Here is a 17,390-nt window from a genome sequence, read left to right on the forward strand (position 1 = left end):
CAGCTTTGTACACTCAACTTTGCAAATATTTAGCCACATTATTGCTCATAACCATCCTGTTGGGGGGGATGCTTGTGGAAACACTGACTGTGTAGTGTTTTTTTTGGCCTTGCATAGATGGATTACAAACAAAACTGCAAAGAGATGTGTGTCCGTTTTTAACACACATAAATAAAAGAAGAGCTACAAATATCACAGAGAGCAGTCATACGTAAAAGAAAATGTAACAGCATAGTAATGAGTCTTTCAAACATCAGGACTTAAGAGGGAGCACAAGAGAGTACGTGTGTGAAAGCATGCGAAAGGGAAGAACATTAACAATGATACATTTCAAATGGAACAAAAACTGTTTTCAATTTTGGCCCCCCTCATAGGTTCTGAGGTATCTATCATCCCTCCAGAAGGGGAAAAAAAAGGAAATCATCCAATTTAGCAAAAGAGAGACGAGCGAGAGAAAAATTTGAAGCCCCAATTACAAATAATTACCACTTTTCGCTCTCAACATGGTGAAATGATTTGATGCCTTTCAGAGGGTAGTCTGGTTTAGCTCAACACAGACATCTCCTTCTGCCTTGTGTTAGTCTTAGGCGGTGGTTAATACGATCATTTGGTGGAGATAAAAGACGGGGCGGTTAAAAATGATGGCGCTGGAGCCGGATCCGCCGGCTATAAATCACACAAGGTGGTATTGAGATGAAGCGAAGGTACGTGCCACGACAGCCTTTCGCTGCGACCAAGACTAGAAATGATAAAATAAATACATCTCTGAGGCGAGGTGGGGGCGTTGTGTGCAAGGTGTCTGTGTGTGAATGCTTTAGTCGTGTTGTGCCTTGTAGCAGGCGTTGCAATACTGGAAAGACATCCATCAGCCAACCACTTATGTCCGTTCACACACCAGTTTGGATTAGACTGCAAGTTTGGGAAATTACCCTGTGAAAGACCAAAATCCAAACGGTTAAATGTGACATCTTTTGTCTGCTTGCCTGTGGTTTTCATTTCATATTTCTGCGGTTAGTAAAATATATCACAGTTACTAATGAGTGCAATCGTTCAGAGCAGTGTTGGGCAAAAATGGCCTCTATTAATAGTGTCTTTAAAGCAACAATATTTTGTGACATGTTGACATCAAACATTACTAACTACATCATACACAACTGCTCTCTCAACACTTCAGAAAAGCTGTTTTCTATGTGGTCATTTGTGATTACAAGAAAGGAAACTTAACATAAATAGCGCTGAAACAATTAGGTGATAAACAGGAAGTCAGTTAACGACAACTTTCTTAATCAATTAATCATTTGAGTTCTTTATCAAGCAAATATGCCACAAACCTTATTGGTTCTATAGCTTCTCAACTGTGAGGATTTGCTGTTTTTCTCTGTTTTCTATCTTTGCAAACTGAATATCTTCAGGTTTTGGAAACTTGATCAGACAAAACAAGCTATTTGAAGACATCACTGCAGGCTCTGAGAAACTGTGAGGGGCATTTTTCAAAAGTTTTCTGATATTGTGTAGGATTAAAAATGTATCAAAAAAATAGGGATGCAACGATCTGACTTTTTAAGTCCCAATACCTGGTATCAGCCAATACCGAGTACTGATCAGAGTGTTTAATTAATGAGTTGTATGCCTTCTTTTTTGTGTAAGGCAACATCAGGCTTGACTTACACATTGCCCTCTTAACTTTGTAAAACAAAATGTAACAAATAAATACGTAGATATAAATTTCCTGAATTAGTTATTATCAAAATAATAAATCATACACCAGCAACTTGGTAAAAAATCTTCAGACACTTGAATTGAATACTCGATCCAGCTATTTGAGTCAGTATCAGCCCGACATCCAATCAGGTATCGGTATTGGTGCATCCCTACAAAAAAATAACGAATGGTTTAATGAGGTAAATACTGAAAATACAGTAGTCATAGCCCAAGTATCTATAGAGCTGCAACTAACAATTTAATAATTCTGCTAATTATTTTCTTGATTAATCATTTGTTCTATAAAATATCAGAAAACTGTGAGAAGAAGTCCATTCAAGAGACCAAGGTGTGTCTTCGAATGTCTTGTTTTGTCTCACCAAGAGTGCAAAAGCCAAAGATTCTATCACTTAAAACAAAGAAAATCTGCAATTCTCCACATTGGAGAAGCTGAAACCAGAGGAATGTTCAGCATTTTAATTGGGGAAAATGGGGGGAAAATTACTTCAACGATAGATCAATTATCAAAATAGGTGTTTAATTTCCAGTCGTCCAACTAATCGGCTGTTTCATGCAGATAAATGTATAACGATATTTACTTATAAAAACATCTGATTCACTGTGGCCAGTAATAGTGAGCAGTGTCTGTCTTGCTGATGAGTGTACATTTGGAAAAACCACAGAACAAATTCACAGACAAAAGGCAGTTTTTCACCTGTGGAGAGACGCCGGGATGAAAAGCAAACTTGTTTTGAGGGTGATGTGACCCCTCTTACAGCTCAAATCACAACAAAAGCCCCTGGAGACAAGCTAGAGAACGTCTGTCTATCTCAGAAAAGCCTGCTCCTCTTAGGCAACTGCAACACACACATACACACACACAAACTGGTGTAAGAGATACAGGCAAGACATTCACACACACAAATACACACACACACATGCACTCAAACCTCAACACCTCCTGCTCACTCCCAGTATTGCATCTCAACATCGACACGAGGCAAATACAGTTCCAATCCACCTGGTCGTTTGATGGCTCACACACTCACACATGACAATGCATTGATTTTTATTTTTTTTTTCCCTCCCCCTCCCTCCTAGCTCTGCCGGGTGCGTAGACGGAGCGGTGTGGAGAAATCCATTAAGCCGACACTTCTCGTTTCCATTGACTGACAGGGCTTGACGGGCTCGGGCTTTTGGCCCACCCGCTTGACTGGCAGCTCGACAGTTAAACAAGCCCTCCAGTTGCTATAATAGTTTAAAACACTTTCAATTACCCGAGTCAAACAAATCCTGCAGACGAGCGCTCGGGTGCTTCTCTACAAGCAATCCCACACCCCAGCGGGTCCTCCTCCGCCTATCGTTTGGTTTTTCTGGAGATCCCCCACGCTACGATGAAGGGGAAGAGTTTTTCTGGACAAGGCAAGCATGAAGTCAGCGAGGGAAATTGGGGGGTACAAACTGCTGGGTACTGAGAAGAGGGAGATGATTTTAAGGTTTTTCAAAACTCTCCACTGTCTGTTTGTACGGATGTGTTACTGCATCTTCTCTTCCACCTATACACTACACAGCCCGTCTACGTGTTCGTGACTGCAAGATTTATAACACAACTCATTAAACATTAAGTAAATCAGTTTTGACCAACCTCCCGACTTCTACTGTGAAAAGCACACAATAACCAGGGGTGGGCAATTTCCACAAATCAATGAAATCTCACAGTAATAAGCCAGACTCATAAATCACTTGTAAACAAGCACTTCACAGCAGTTTCAGTTGACTCGCAGGTCTAAATGCTCCTTGCATACTGTGAGACCTTAATTGCCAGTAAAAACACGAAAAAAAAGGCAAATGGCAGATTTTTTTTTTTTTTGCAGGAGATTAAATTAAATCAAGCAGAAACACATTTAGTATTACATTTGATTGTTTGATAACTCAAACATGTCAACCATGAGGAGCTCTTATCATTATGAGTTACTCTTTTAAACAATTCTAAAAAGAAAAAATCACATTTGTATTATCCTAAGCACTCTATTCTCTCACTCTATTACTGTAATGTATTATCTATTTGTCTGGAGTTGTGAATTTGCCCTGCTGTATAAATTACAGGCGGTCTCAACAATTAACAGATAACACGCTGAGGAAAATCTGTTTTTTCTAAATAAATTCTTTTTTTTTCTCCAGGAAAATTACATCTCTGGGTGTAATGTGTTGCTTCATGTGAACCATAGATATTGGTTACATTTCTATTTTATACTGTAAAACATGGCTTCATTAATAAAGTTGTAATAAACAGTTAAATGACAAAACAATACAAGTTAAATTAATCTATAAGCTTTTAAGACTGAAACAACAACCCCTCTACACCTGAATAATTATAAACAGGGTTTACAGTATTCATTCATTTGGAGACATAATGTAATAAAAGTATGTAATATATAGTTTTATAATGTAGACAATATCTATTAGGCTATGTTATCTTGTATAGACACCTGACGCCTAAGTTAGGGTGACTGTTAATTTATCTGTAACTGTAATAAAAGGAGATTGGTGAACACCACATGCAATCAACAACCTTCAACCAAATCCGTATTTTTAAAAGAAAGAAAATAAATAAGAAAAATGTGCCAAGGCCTCAGAATAATTTAGTTGTATTTTTTTTTTTTCAACCACTAATTCAAAATTCTAATTATGCAGAAAGTGTATTTTGTGTTCTTATTGGTTCACTTCTGCCATTTGATATAGCCTGAGAGCCTTGGCAGCACACCTTTTCTGGAGGTTCGTTTGTTTATGCATAATTATCTGGCATCACCAGCAGCACCTAGGGCTCTTGCAGCAGTAGTAATCTCCCTGTTGCCCCAGAAACACGAGACACACACCAGCAAAACAGTGAAGTCATTCCCTCTTTGTCCTTGAGAGTCGTGGAGTCGAGAGGAGTGCGAGGTGTGTGGAGCAGCGTATGAGAAAAATACACTGTGAGATGATGAAAATATGTTCCCACTATTTTGTAGTGCATATTCAAGTGTGTGATTGCCTGAAAGTAGACCTACATAGTGGAGCTGAGGGTCTGAGTAATTATTCACAAATCCCAAATTATTCTTATTAGAATGATTCAAGGGTTTATTAAAAGAGTACGTTCAACTGGATAGTTTGGTGTTGTCCTGTGTCAGTGTGTCAGCCAGTTAGAGAGACAAAAACGGAAAATATATAATGGACGTCATTTTAAAATAAAGTGCTGACACAACAAAACTGATAAAAGTAATTACTAAAAGAACTATACTAGTAAACAATATGTATCGCAGGGCTTTATCCATCACAGGCACATTCACACAGGTGGTAGACAGTCCTGTTTCATAATGTCTACATGCTGGATTTGAAAGGTATTCATCAGTATATCAGTATTATGCACTTGAATTGAAATAAAAATTTTAAGTCAAAATAGACTGCTTTTTATGTGACATATTTTGACAAAATCGGTTTAATAGGGGTGCAACCAATGATTATTTTAATAGACGATTAATCTGTTGATTATTTTCTTGAATAATCTATGAAGTGTTTGGTCTATAAAGTGTCAGAAAACGGTGAAAAATGTTGATCAGTGTTTCCCAAAGCCCAAGATGACATCCTCAAATGTCTTGTTTTGTCAACAACTAAAAGATATTCAGTTTACGGTCATAGGGGAGTAAAGAAACCAGAAAATATTCACATTTAAAAAGTTGGAATCAGAGAATTTTAACTCTTTGTTTTTTTTTTAATTACTCAAACTGATTAATCAATTATCAAAACAGTTGGTGACAACTAATCGATAAATTGTTACAGCTCTAGTTTAATTGCAATTATCTAAAAATAAATCTTAAAATATGCAGTTTTGTTTAATTGTGTTGAATTTCATATATTAATGGTAAGAATTCACACACTGCAGAGTCGTTTTTGGACACCTGAGGGAATTCTAATGTCTCTTTTCGTGTTGCCTCCTACACCACAGAGGTCAGATTATACTATGGGTCACATCACCTCCAGAAGCTCTTAAATAACTGTTTTTCTATTTTGAGTTATGTGGTCCAGTAAGTGAACTACTGTCACAGAAGCAACACAATCAGTGCATCACCAGAAGTCCATATAATTCCTGTAGAGCGGAGCAACAAATAAAAAGCTGCCAGTGCTGAACTTTTTGATGTCATTTGTTGTCTTTGTTCTCTCTCTACTGATGTTTTGTTGATTGTTCATTTTGTTCTGTGGACAGCAGTTTTGGCAGGCAAGTGCAAAATGGGCAAAAAAAAGTAAATACACCCATTAAACAGTCATTTTTCTCCCAAATTCTCCTACATTGTTTTTTAATAGACTACAGGAATAAACATGTTCAAAGCATTGACTGAAGAATGGCTCCATTCACAGTTGGGTTAGACAGTAAGCTACAAAGTATTACTATTGATTTGTTTATTTTGTTTTAATGCTACCTAATTAGTGCTTCCCAGCTAGCTGTGTCTACTTGCTGAAATGACACAACATTATGACAGGCAGTCCCGAGCAACAACTACACATGACTTATGTGTTCAAAACACTGTAGCTGCAGGAGACTATGTGCACACATGCCAGACCATAAATGTCACTCAGCTCAGTGTGGTCTGGTAAGACTCAACAGGCATTTACTTGCATTAGGGGTGTTAATGGTGGTGAACCAAAAGTACACTGCAGATGATTGGGTCAGCTTCTGACTAGGATTGCTGCGGTAGTCGGTGTTACCGAAGTCACACGGTGTTCGTGCATAGCCGATTACATTACTTGACCACCGCTGTTTTTTGTTGTTTTTTTATAAAAAAAACAACAACTATTCAGTTCATTTTCAGTTCCCACGTTCATCAACCACAAAAAACGAATTTGCAAAATACTAAGCATGTTATCAGTAGTTAATAGGAGGTGAGAAATTTCCTCACCGTGGCTGGACGAAACACACTTTACAGTACATGACGTCATCTAAACCACTCCCCGCTGTTTACTGATTGGGTCTCTTTCAAACCGCAAATATTATTTATGAAATTTTTCCTTTTTTATAATACAAAAAACAAAACAAATAAGACATGACAGAGTGGAACAAAATAAAACAAACAAACTGCCAGCTCACAGAAAAAGTGCACATATTCACGTCAATCTGTACGATGACTGAAATGTTCACAAGTAGGACCACAGGAGTCTATGATGGAACCAAGACCAAGTGAGGTCAATGAAGGCCCAAGACGAAGGCTAGAAAACTGAAATTCTGGCTGATCAAAGCACAATGCAATACAATAATGTACAATACAATAATGTACAATACAGTCTGATATAATTAGTTCCCAGGTTGACAGCTCTCCCTCCTAATATGTTCAATAAGGGTCCCCAGATCTTTAGAAATTTGGGATGGTCATGTCATTGAGCAAAACTCGGAGGAGTGGCTTGTCATAATGACAATAGCGCTGGGCCACCTTTAAGGTCAGCTCACCTTAAGTGAGCCTGAGCCGAAGTTGTGGCTAACTTCGAGTCAAACCCCTTCAGTAAACAGACTGTGCCAAGCAACACACGGGAACTTTGGCTTGTGTCTTGAGGAGTTGTAGCATTTATTCACCGACAGCCTGAACTGTGCAAACACTGCACTGCTATGTTCACAGCTGTAATGTTCCTGCTGACTTCATACTCGCAATCCGTCCATCAAACACACACACACACACGCTCCCTCGCTGTCTCTGTCTGTCTCTCTCTCAACCACACACTGACACTTGTTAACGTTAAGCACACAACCTACACACTGAGTTATTCCTTAAAGGAGTTTGCAACTTGCATAATACATTTAGTTTAAAAAACGGTGTACGAACACTGGTCTCCCGGGCGAAAGTCCGGTGTTATCTAACTCACCCATCCACCTTGACCTCCTCCCTATGTGGAATTTGTTGCTCTTTATACTTCCTGGTTCACAACTACGTGGATTGCATATAAATTGATTTCATGGGATACATACGAATTACAGCGCATTACTTTTCATAGGTATAGCTACGGACAATGTATGAGAACAGCCTGCACAGAGAGACTGACAGGGATTAGCTGTCTACTGTATATGTTGCTGTACAAATTAAAAATGCCGTCCCAGAAACTCTTGAGCTTGGGGCAAGACCAAAAAATATGACCGTGGGTCCCGTCACCCTACTTACACTTATCACAGGTAGCAGAGACAGAAGGAAACATTCTGTTCAGTTTGGTCTTGAAAAGGTGCAGCCGATGGATGACTTTAAACTGAATGAGTTGAAGTCTAGCATTGATAGAGCATGCTTTGATCCTTTTCCCTCTAACTCATCAGTATCCTTAATCCATGCCTCTTTAATGTGGAGAGAAGGGATAGACCTCAAACAATTCTTAATTGATCTTTTTAGACTAATATAAACTGAGATTAAGAGTAGCTTTGTGAGGTTTGCGGGTCTTGCACCACAATAACTCAGAAAAGAATGACCATTCAAACCATTCAAATTTGCTTTGTGAATGCTCTGTAATTGTCTGTAACCATCTGCAATTCAACATCTGGACAACAAAGACACTGTAGGTCAAGTTCCAAAGCAAGCAGAAGTAGACTGTTAGAAGATTTTTGCACTGTGTTTTAAGGCAGGAGGAGTTTAAACTTGAGACAACGACAAGGATGCATAGCTCTACTGTGTTTAAATGAGGAAATTGCAGCCTTTTTTCCAAAACTGTGCAACAAAGTAAATAAATAATATTCAAATGGTCTAATGAATTCACCAAAACACTGAGAAATGTGTTCCCATGTGTCTAATATCCAGCTGTGCACAGCATGCAGCAAACTGTATGTTTTTACCAATGAACTCTGATTATGCAGTAAACACTTATGAAGGATCCTTTTTTAGATGGGAATGATTTGTGAGTAAAATGAGGAAAAAAGTACTGCTTGCATTGCAATAGCTTAAAGGATAAAATGTGAATGTGCGAACATAAAAAATATAATAATTTATTATAATACTATGTGTATTGATTTATCCTCCATTGTTGTTGTTGTCCAGCACTCATAGCCTACATGTAGTATGTGACGGTTGGTCATTGAGGAGTTTTACCCAAAGTTGAAAATTTTTCAACTCTCGACCACCAGAAAAAAAACACACCATTCGTGCAGCGCACAATAGACGCTCAGCGCCTCGTCATGCTGCTGCCGTTTGTAACAAAGTATAAAAATGCGGCACTCCCATTGCAAAGAATTAAAAAATTAAAAATGTGAACACAGCGGTTGTGGCGGTTGCTCGCCATCCCCTGCTGTTGGCTTGTCTATATTGCGGTTAATTGCGACAGCCCTAAATTCAAGTTCTGTATATTCGTAAAACAACATGAAACAGAGTATAGATAAAGTTCAAGTGTAAGAATTCTATACTTACTCTTATACTATATACTAATCTGAAATAAGGTTGAGATGACAATGATGATAAGTGTGGAAAATTGCTCCAACACATTCCACTACCTTCCCTGTAGTGCTTTTGCTCATTTAAGAGTCGTATGATCATTAGTAAGCAATCCAAAGCCAGTGCAAGTGAACGGTGACTTGGGAGTGAAGGAGAACTATGGTGACAAATTCTCTCTCTCCTCCTCCTCCTTACCCAGGCTTCCTATCCAGGTCAATACAAGCAGGCGCCACAGTGCAAACAGCCCAGGACACACCATGTAAAGTGACTCTACAACCCTCCATTCCCAACCCCCCTCGGACACTATGCGCCCTTAACAACAACCATTGATTTTTTTTCCTGATGAGGATCTAGCCGGCATTTAATCTAACATTGTAGCCCCTCGCTGTAGGACATGGCTGAGCATGTCATGCTAATCGATTGGTCACAGCAACCACTGTAGGTTGAGCACTTAACTTTACCTCTGTTGATGAGAAGTATCTATCTATCTATCTATCTATCTATCTATCTATTATATCCATCTATCTATCCATCTGTCTATCTCTAGGAAAACAGTACATATAACATCTAGACACAATATAAGTTTCTCATTTCCTTGATTTTTTCTCATTTCAAGGGCAAAGAAGATGAGGATTATGTTTAGTGCAAAAGCCTCTAAACCAGATGATAATTTGCATTTAGTCACAGCACTTCAAGGCACTGTACATGTTTGACTAAATGCACCATCAAGCCTCTTGAGTAGCCTATTGTTTACAGAAATCTGACTTGACCAATGGTGCTGCGATGAAAACACGGGTGGGTGTCCACCCATAATCCCTCTCTTTGTCTACAACAAAAACCCTCTTTAGGCAAGGACACTGGTTTTAAATACTGCCATATGCAAATTGTTGCATGCAATTTGCATTTTTAAATATTTCAAGCCCTGGGATTCACTGGATTCTCGGGGCACGCTGATCACAGACTTATGCACTTCTATCAATCATATTTCAACATTCATATGCTTTTAACAATGACTCAGAAAATGCGTATGAATTTAATTATGCCCTGAGTTGAATTATTTCCATATGGGAAAAAAAGATGTGTTTGTATAACTGCGTCCTCAGCTATTAACTATCCAGCTATGAAGCTATCTGTGTGGTCAGCTTCAATTAGAAAACATTAACGCTGCTTATTACTCAGTATGAAGCAGCTCAAATTCAACTGAAAGTGCACAAGACTTGTTTAAGGATTGAAATGTGCGTTATTTCTACTCTGCTGCACAATTATTTCTTAATCTTACAGCACTGAAACATTACATGAGCTGTGCACATGATGTGGCGTAGAAAGAGAATGAAACAGATGAAAGATAAATACATAAAATACATATAGGATGTATATATGCTGCACGGACACAAATTATTAATACATGGGGAAATGCACAAAGTCCCTGGTTTGTGTGCAATCAATGAATTTTCTCACTTGTTCAGCTTGGCATTATTCTAGCAACAACCATGTAGTGTAAAACATAAAACAACACAGAAACATTTTATCTAGGTCTCCGTTTCATCATGCACAGCATCTCCATCACCAACTAAATAAATAACCAACATATAGACTGCATCCCCATTGTACATCAAACACAGCCCAGATTACATGTGACAAGGCTGGCAATTAACAATTTCTCTCACTCTGGATTCAAACCATAAAAAAAGATGATCAAGGCTGGTTGATATCCACAGACTATGCATAATTTATGTGGCTGGTACAAAATACCGTTCTGTTGCAGTTCTGTTCATTCACTCGACTAATTCATTGAAATAAAGCGTCCCAAAGGGATATCCGTGTAATCAAGCCTAATCCCAGATTGATTTGAGAGCAGTCAAAGACAGAAAGCTGGAGAAATCTGGGAAAGCTCTCTGTCACATGAGGAAGACTGCGGGAAGCTGGGTTGATCGGAAGAAACACTTCTGGAGGCTCCAGTTTCAAATGAGAGGATGATAAAATAGCTCTGGAAAAAAAAATAAATGACGGTATACAAATGAATGAAAAGTGATCGTTTAATCTGGAAATCTAGAAAATTTGGAGTTTCAAAATCCCCGAAGTGATTTAGCCCAGAAAATTGGAAGTACTGGTCTGATTCTTATTCTTTATATATTCAAAAATTGTACCTCGTTTTCTTAATGATTCTCAGGGCTATTGGTTATGTTAACCATATACTGTTTGCATCAGCAATTCACACTGATTTTATTGATTGGGGTATGTGTGTGTGTGTGTGTTTGTGTTGGCATGTATGTACATATTTATTCTGGTACTACTGAAGCTGCACACTGTCTCTGGGAGAAAGAAAGCACAAAGAAGAAAGCTGAGATTCCAGGATATACTCCAAGAGAGAAAATACAGGAACAGCAGGCAAAGAAAGCACAGAGACTCTTATCAGTGATTACAAGAAAGAGAGATGAGAGAACATGCAAGCAGTGAAAGAAGAAAACATGTTGTACTGTCATATGTTTTATGTTTGAATGTATATGTTTCATATATTGGGCATACACACAGAGGAGTGGTGAAGAAGGGAATGCTCAAGCGATGCATCTTAAAATACTAATTATTAAAATGTATTTATTTTACTTTTCTTACCGATAAATTAATATAAAAATATTGCATTTACTACTTTCACCAGGTTACGATAATTTATTACTAATTGTTGGAGACTTTCATTTTCAACAAAATGCCAAAACAAACTAGGATATCCTAAATAGAATATCATCCACATCCTTTAAATCTGTTAACTTGATCCTTAACCACCTTTTTTTCTCCATTAGTGCAGCAGTGGGGACAAATTATGGTCCCTGTCTTTGTCTTTGTCGCAATTACCCTCTCGACACGCTCTCCTCTACACTCACATGGCTACACAAGGGCTTCATACACGAAAGGACTTCTCGAGGAGCTTCACTGCATCATTATCCTTTCCCACGGACCCTGCAGCCTCAGCTTGTCCCAGTTTGACTAACACACGGCGGACTGAATGTTCTTCTTTGTCCCCTCGCTGTCACCGCCAGAGAGAGGGCAGCCGAATCAAAAAGGGTTTAAGCAAGGTGATACCAAATTAAAATTAAAAATAATTCTTAGTGACAGACACCGATTAACCAAACTGCTTTTTCTGAGTAAATTATTTTTCGATCCACATTCGCAGACAGAATAAGAATTGTAGAAAAATTCTTACAAGAAAGGAGCCAGTTCATTTAAATAACTCATAATTTGGCTCATTGTTGTTCTCTACTCATTCTCTCATTATCCCTGAGTGAGAAATAAATAAAGTGTGCTTCATCTAAAAAGGCATGCACGAAAGTTCACCAACACTATCTGTGTTGTTTTATGCTTTCTATACTCAGGTACAGGAATCTATAAGTCAAGTATCAAAGGTCATCAAGCTCCATCTACTGACGACATGCTGTATGGCCAATACAAATGCAATGCAAATGCGCACATCGTACCAAAGAGTGCTACATTGGTGCATCAATTGTTTTACTGTTTTTCTATTCTGGAGAAACACTTAAGCATTTGAATTTAATGTGGGGAAATGGTTTTACTAACACATGAATGTCTGCGAGTGTCTCCATCATCCCTCTCTACTTTGATTTAAAAACGTTTACTTACTAAAACCTATAATAAAACATATTTAACCAACTAATAGCTTACATTTTTTTAAGGAAATAATTATAAAAACCTGAGATAATTCAGCTTATCTCTTGCAAGCTTTATTGTTTTCCCATCCTTTGTAATACTTAAGTCTCAATGTGTTTGTTTGTTTGTCAACTCATTCAGTTGTATTATTATTATTATATTATTTGGACATTCTGAGTAAAAAATTCAACCATCTCAAAGACAAACTTTTGGTTACTGAACATCAACACTTGCATTTTTAAAGCTGCACAGTACCAACACTGGCAAAGTAGTTCAGAGGTTTGCTGGCGCCATCTACTGATCTCACATGGACAATACAATCAAATGCAGTTTGGGGAGTTTGAGTGCAGGCACAACCAACACACTACCGAGATTATGGCCTCTAAAATGTGTTCCGCAAAGTAAGCACTGACCTTAATCTAAAATGAGAGAATTATATCAATTAAATCTCAATGAATCGGATTTAATACCTCATCAGAATGTTTTAAATGTACACAAATTATACCTCAAAGTGCTGCAAAACAGAAAACCAACATATTCCCAGCTATCCTAGTCATGGTCTTATTCACGGGTCGGCTGTCTCCATCTACTAATCACATGCTGCGCAGTAAGGCCAAAGAAAATCAAGGGCAATAGCTCACATCAAACACTGCAAGTTTTACCAAGATTCTTCTTTTTCTCTACTCGACTTTCTTCAAAGATGTTTCTAATCATCTTGATGTTAAAAAAAAACTAATTTACTCATATGTGGAGCAGATAATAGAGAAACAGGCCAGATTGCCCCAGTTGGACAGAGAGATGAAGAGTGTTGATCTTCATCCAGGCTCTGGCAAAACCACACCATCAATTAGTTACTGAAAACTGAATATTCAAAAACAAAAAAAAAGAACACCGTGATATGTCCGAATTCCAGGTCAGGTTTTCTTTGGTTCATCAGATACATTTCCTGAATAAAATAACTAAACCTTATTCTATATAATCTTCTCAATCCATGAATGTTAAGCATCATGCAGGCTGAATTGCTCAAAAATTTACAGAGGTCATCTGGTACCATCTAGTGGCCATGTAAGGCAAATAAAATATAAGGGGAAAAGCATAGCACACAGCACATTTCTGATTATCAAATCCAAGTAGCTCTACAAATATTGTAGTAAATATCATTACTGACCAATAGTAAAAATACACAAGGTTTAGGTCCATCTGCCCAACCATAGGTTAGACTAATGAGAACATCAGAAAATGAGATAAATCAGTGGGAGCCAACACAACCTTATAACTTAGTGTCCCCTTCTGTCACAGCGCTCATGGCTGAAGATAAGAAAAACAGAAGCAAGGAAATATATATTTGTAACCACTCAAAAGAGGGTAGAAAAGAAGCGTGCATGAGTTGTTTGAAATTCTTTCTTTGGCAAATTATTTAAGGCAGGCCGCCTAAAAAAACTCACATGGCAGCATATCCTCTAACAGTGAGACACAACACGCTCCCTGCAGCCCCACCAGTCTCAACATTACTTTTAATTATTCAAACAAAATGTGCATAGCCAATCTACCCGACCCCTACTTTCTACAAAAAAAAAAAACTTGTGTGTGTGCGTTCGTAAGAGTGATAGATATAGGCAATCATCTTTCATTCAGAGCTATTTTCATGAACTTCCACTACTCTTAACTTCTCACTGGCAGCGCTGCTCCACTTTTCTGTTTGAAAGGCGTAGAGAGTAAATGTAGCTCAGCTAACCGGATTGATGTGTTAATCAGTCTAGTTCTATTTATAAGTGTATTAAATTACATTATATTAAATTATGTTTTGTAATAATAAAAAAGAAAAGTTACATTTTAAACTGGGACAAGTACATGTCTTGAGGGCTGTGTTTAAAAATGATAATATTAGCCTAATTTTATGAACAGAATTTGAACTTTGTCAATTATAACATGATGGCTGTCTTCAAATTAAAAAATGCCAAACTGGAAGAGGGGAAGCGGTGTGAGTGCAATGTGAATAAGTGAGTAAAAGCTCTATGTTAAGGGTTGTGGTATACATTTAAACTTATCTTCACAGTTTTACTTTACACCAGGCTTACATTTACCTGATCCTGTTCACTCGGTTGAAAAACGTAATCCTGAATCAACTGTTTTGGTGAGCTGAACTTCAACTTCAAACAACAGCACATAACTAACGTTAGCCAACCCTGCTACTGTATGTGTTTGATAATGTTACATTATATACATATATATATATATATATAACAGAAAATATGTCAAAAGGGACTCACCATTTTGATGATAAGTCCCCTTGAGAAACAGCTCCACCCACTTTCGAAGTTGAATATGTGTCCTATATCACCTCACATTACCAACCTGTAAATATACATGAGAGTAAAAAAACAAGTCAGTGAGCAGTTTTCCTCACAAAGGTCTCTTTTACTTACAATCAGGGTCTAAAATTAAGTTTTTTCCTCACATGCCACTGTGGCAGGTCACTGAACATTTCTACTAGCCACACAATTGTTTTGTCTGCCACTTCTGAAATCTATGTAGAACGCTTTAGACTTGTAAACACTAGGACTGTGTATTGGCAAAAAATCTGGAGATAACATTACGTATCATGATACAGGGGTTACATTCAATTTATATCACGATATATCGCAGTACTGTAAGCAAGACAATATATCGAAAACAAAATTGAAATCTAATTTTAGGAAAACTGTCATAGTATAAAAAACACACCACCATGTGTATACAATCTGAGCAAAAAAAAGTTGACTTTTTATGCAATCAGAATTGTAGGATCTACATTTGCATTTATCACAGACGACGCATGTCTTTGCAAATAAAATAAAGTATAATAATACATAATATTGCAATACTCCATATTGTCAGTGGTAACAGACCGAAATCTGGATCATGTAACCTTAATTCTTGACTATTTTTAATTTAGGAATTGCTTTTTGAAAATAATATTTCTTAATATAAGGAATGTGCCATGGTGGCAGGTGACCTGACATTTTTACCTGTCACAGCCAACACTGACCCTGTATTTGGCAGGTGCTAATTTCATTCCCTGCTTACAAACCAACCAACAGCACTCAACTAACATTAGCTAACCATGCAACTGTAGGTGTCCATTTGGCCCACATTAAATGTTATATACAGGACATATTTGATACATTGCACAACCAGAAAATGTTCATAAACACACCTGTACAACACCTTGTCAGTGCTATCTGCTGACACCAAGAAGGATTTCACTCTTAAGTCGCCCTAAAAACTATTGTATCCTGACAGAATAATATAACTGTTAATATATAGCACTAATAATATCAACTGCACAGTTAAGATGACTTTAAAGCGTTTACCTTCCACACGCGACCAGTGGTGAGCAGCCAAACAAAAGATGGAGGCCAGAAGTGACACTTCTCGAGTTCGATAGTGGTCGTGACTAGAAGGTAGCCCGCAAATTGCGAAAACTTGCAAAAATAAACTCTCGCGAGACTTGCTGTCCGACAACCTATCCTTACCTTAACCCAGGGGTCAGCAACCTTTACTATCAAAAGAGCCATTTTAGGCAAATAAATAAATAAATAAATCTGTATGGAGCCGCAAAACATTTGAGCATTATGATGAAGGTAACACAGCTTATAGTCTAAGTATATAGTATATAAGTCTAATGCAGTGAGGGCCAAAGTGCAAATGTATGAGAGAGTATTAGGGCCATTGAGGGAAAAAAACATCTGAGATTTACAGAATAAATTCAAACCTTGACGAGAAAAAAAATTGTAATATTATGAGAATAAAGTCATAACTTAACGAGAAAAAAAGTCATAACATTACGAGAAAAAAAGAAAATACGTAAAATTACTACTTTATAATATTATGACTTTACTCTCATAATATTACGACTTTTTTTCTCATAAACTTATGACTTTATTTTCACAATATTACGACTTTTTCTCGGAAACCTATGACTTTATTCTTGTAATATTGTCACTTTATTCTGGAAATCTCCAATTTATTTATTTTTTCCTCAATGTGGCCCTAATACTCCGTCGTATCGTCGTACCATAGACCTACAACAATGATAAATAAAAATGAAAATGTAAACAAAAAACAGTTATTAATTTTTCCATTTTTATAAATCCACAGGGAGCCACTGGAGAGGGGATAAAGAGCCACATGTGGCTCCAGAGCTGCAGCAGACCTCTGCTTTAACCATTCAAGGTCAATGCATGACCTCAATCTGCGTGTTGCCTTCTAGCCACGACCCTCAATAACAGCCTATTACCATTCATGCTTTTTCTGGAGTTATATATGTAAATGAGTAAGCAGTTATGACACTATTTGCTGCCATTGGCCTATCAATGCAACTTGGTAAAACAGAAAATCAACACAATAAGGTCCATTTATGTGATAGGGCCTACTCTGGAAATTATAATCATATCACATTATCTTCATCTTCAGATGCACTTTGCCTAATAGACAAGAAATCATAGATTTTTCTGAACACTCTCAGGGCTTTTGTCCATGTTGATGAAGACTGTGTTATGTAGGCTCCAGACCAGCTAGACTTAATGGACTCTGTGGTGAGACTGTTTTCTCAGCTGTGGT

General features: G+C 37.6%; 1 long non-coding RNA gene across 1 annotated transcript; it reads right to left on the bottom strand.

Annotated features, from left to right (window-relative positions):
• Positions 1–828: 828 nt before the first annotated feature.
• On the bottom strand, positions 829–16,213 carry LOC119502745. The gene is made up of 3 exons (XR_005210153.1): positions 16,142–16,213; positions 15,059–15,143; positions 829–930 (listed from the first exon to the last, which is right to left on the bottom strand). It is a non-coding gene; the product is annotated as an uncharacterized LOC119502745 (long non-coding RNA).
• Between the last annotated feature and the right edge of the window lie 1,177 nt (positions 16,214–17,390).

Source organism: Sebastes umbrosus, chromosome 15, assembly GCF_015220745.1.
Source record: "Sebastes umbrosus isolate fSebUmb1 chromosome 15, fSebUmb1.pri, whole genome shotgun sequence".
Lineage (NCBI taxonomy): Eukaryota > Metazoa > Chordata > Actinopteri > Perciformes > Sebastidae > Sebastes > Sebastes umbrosus.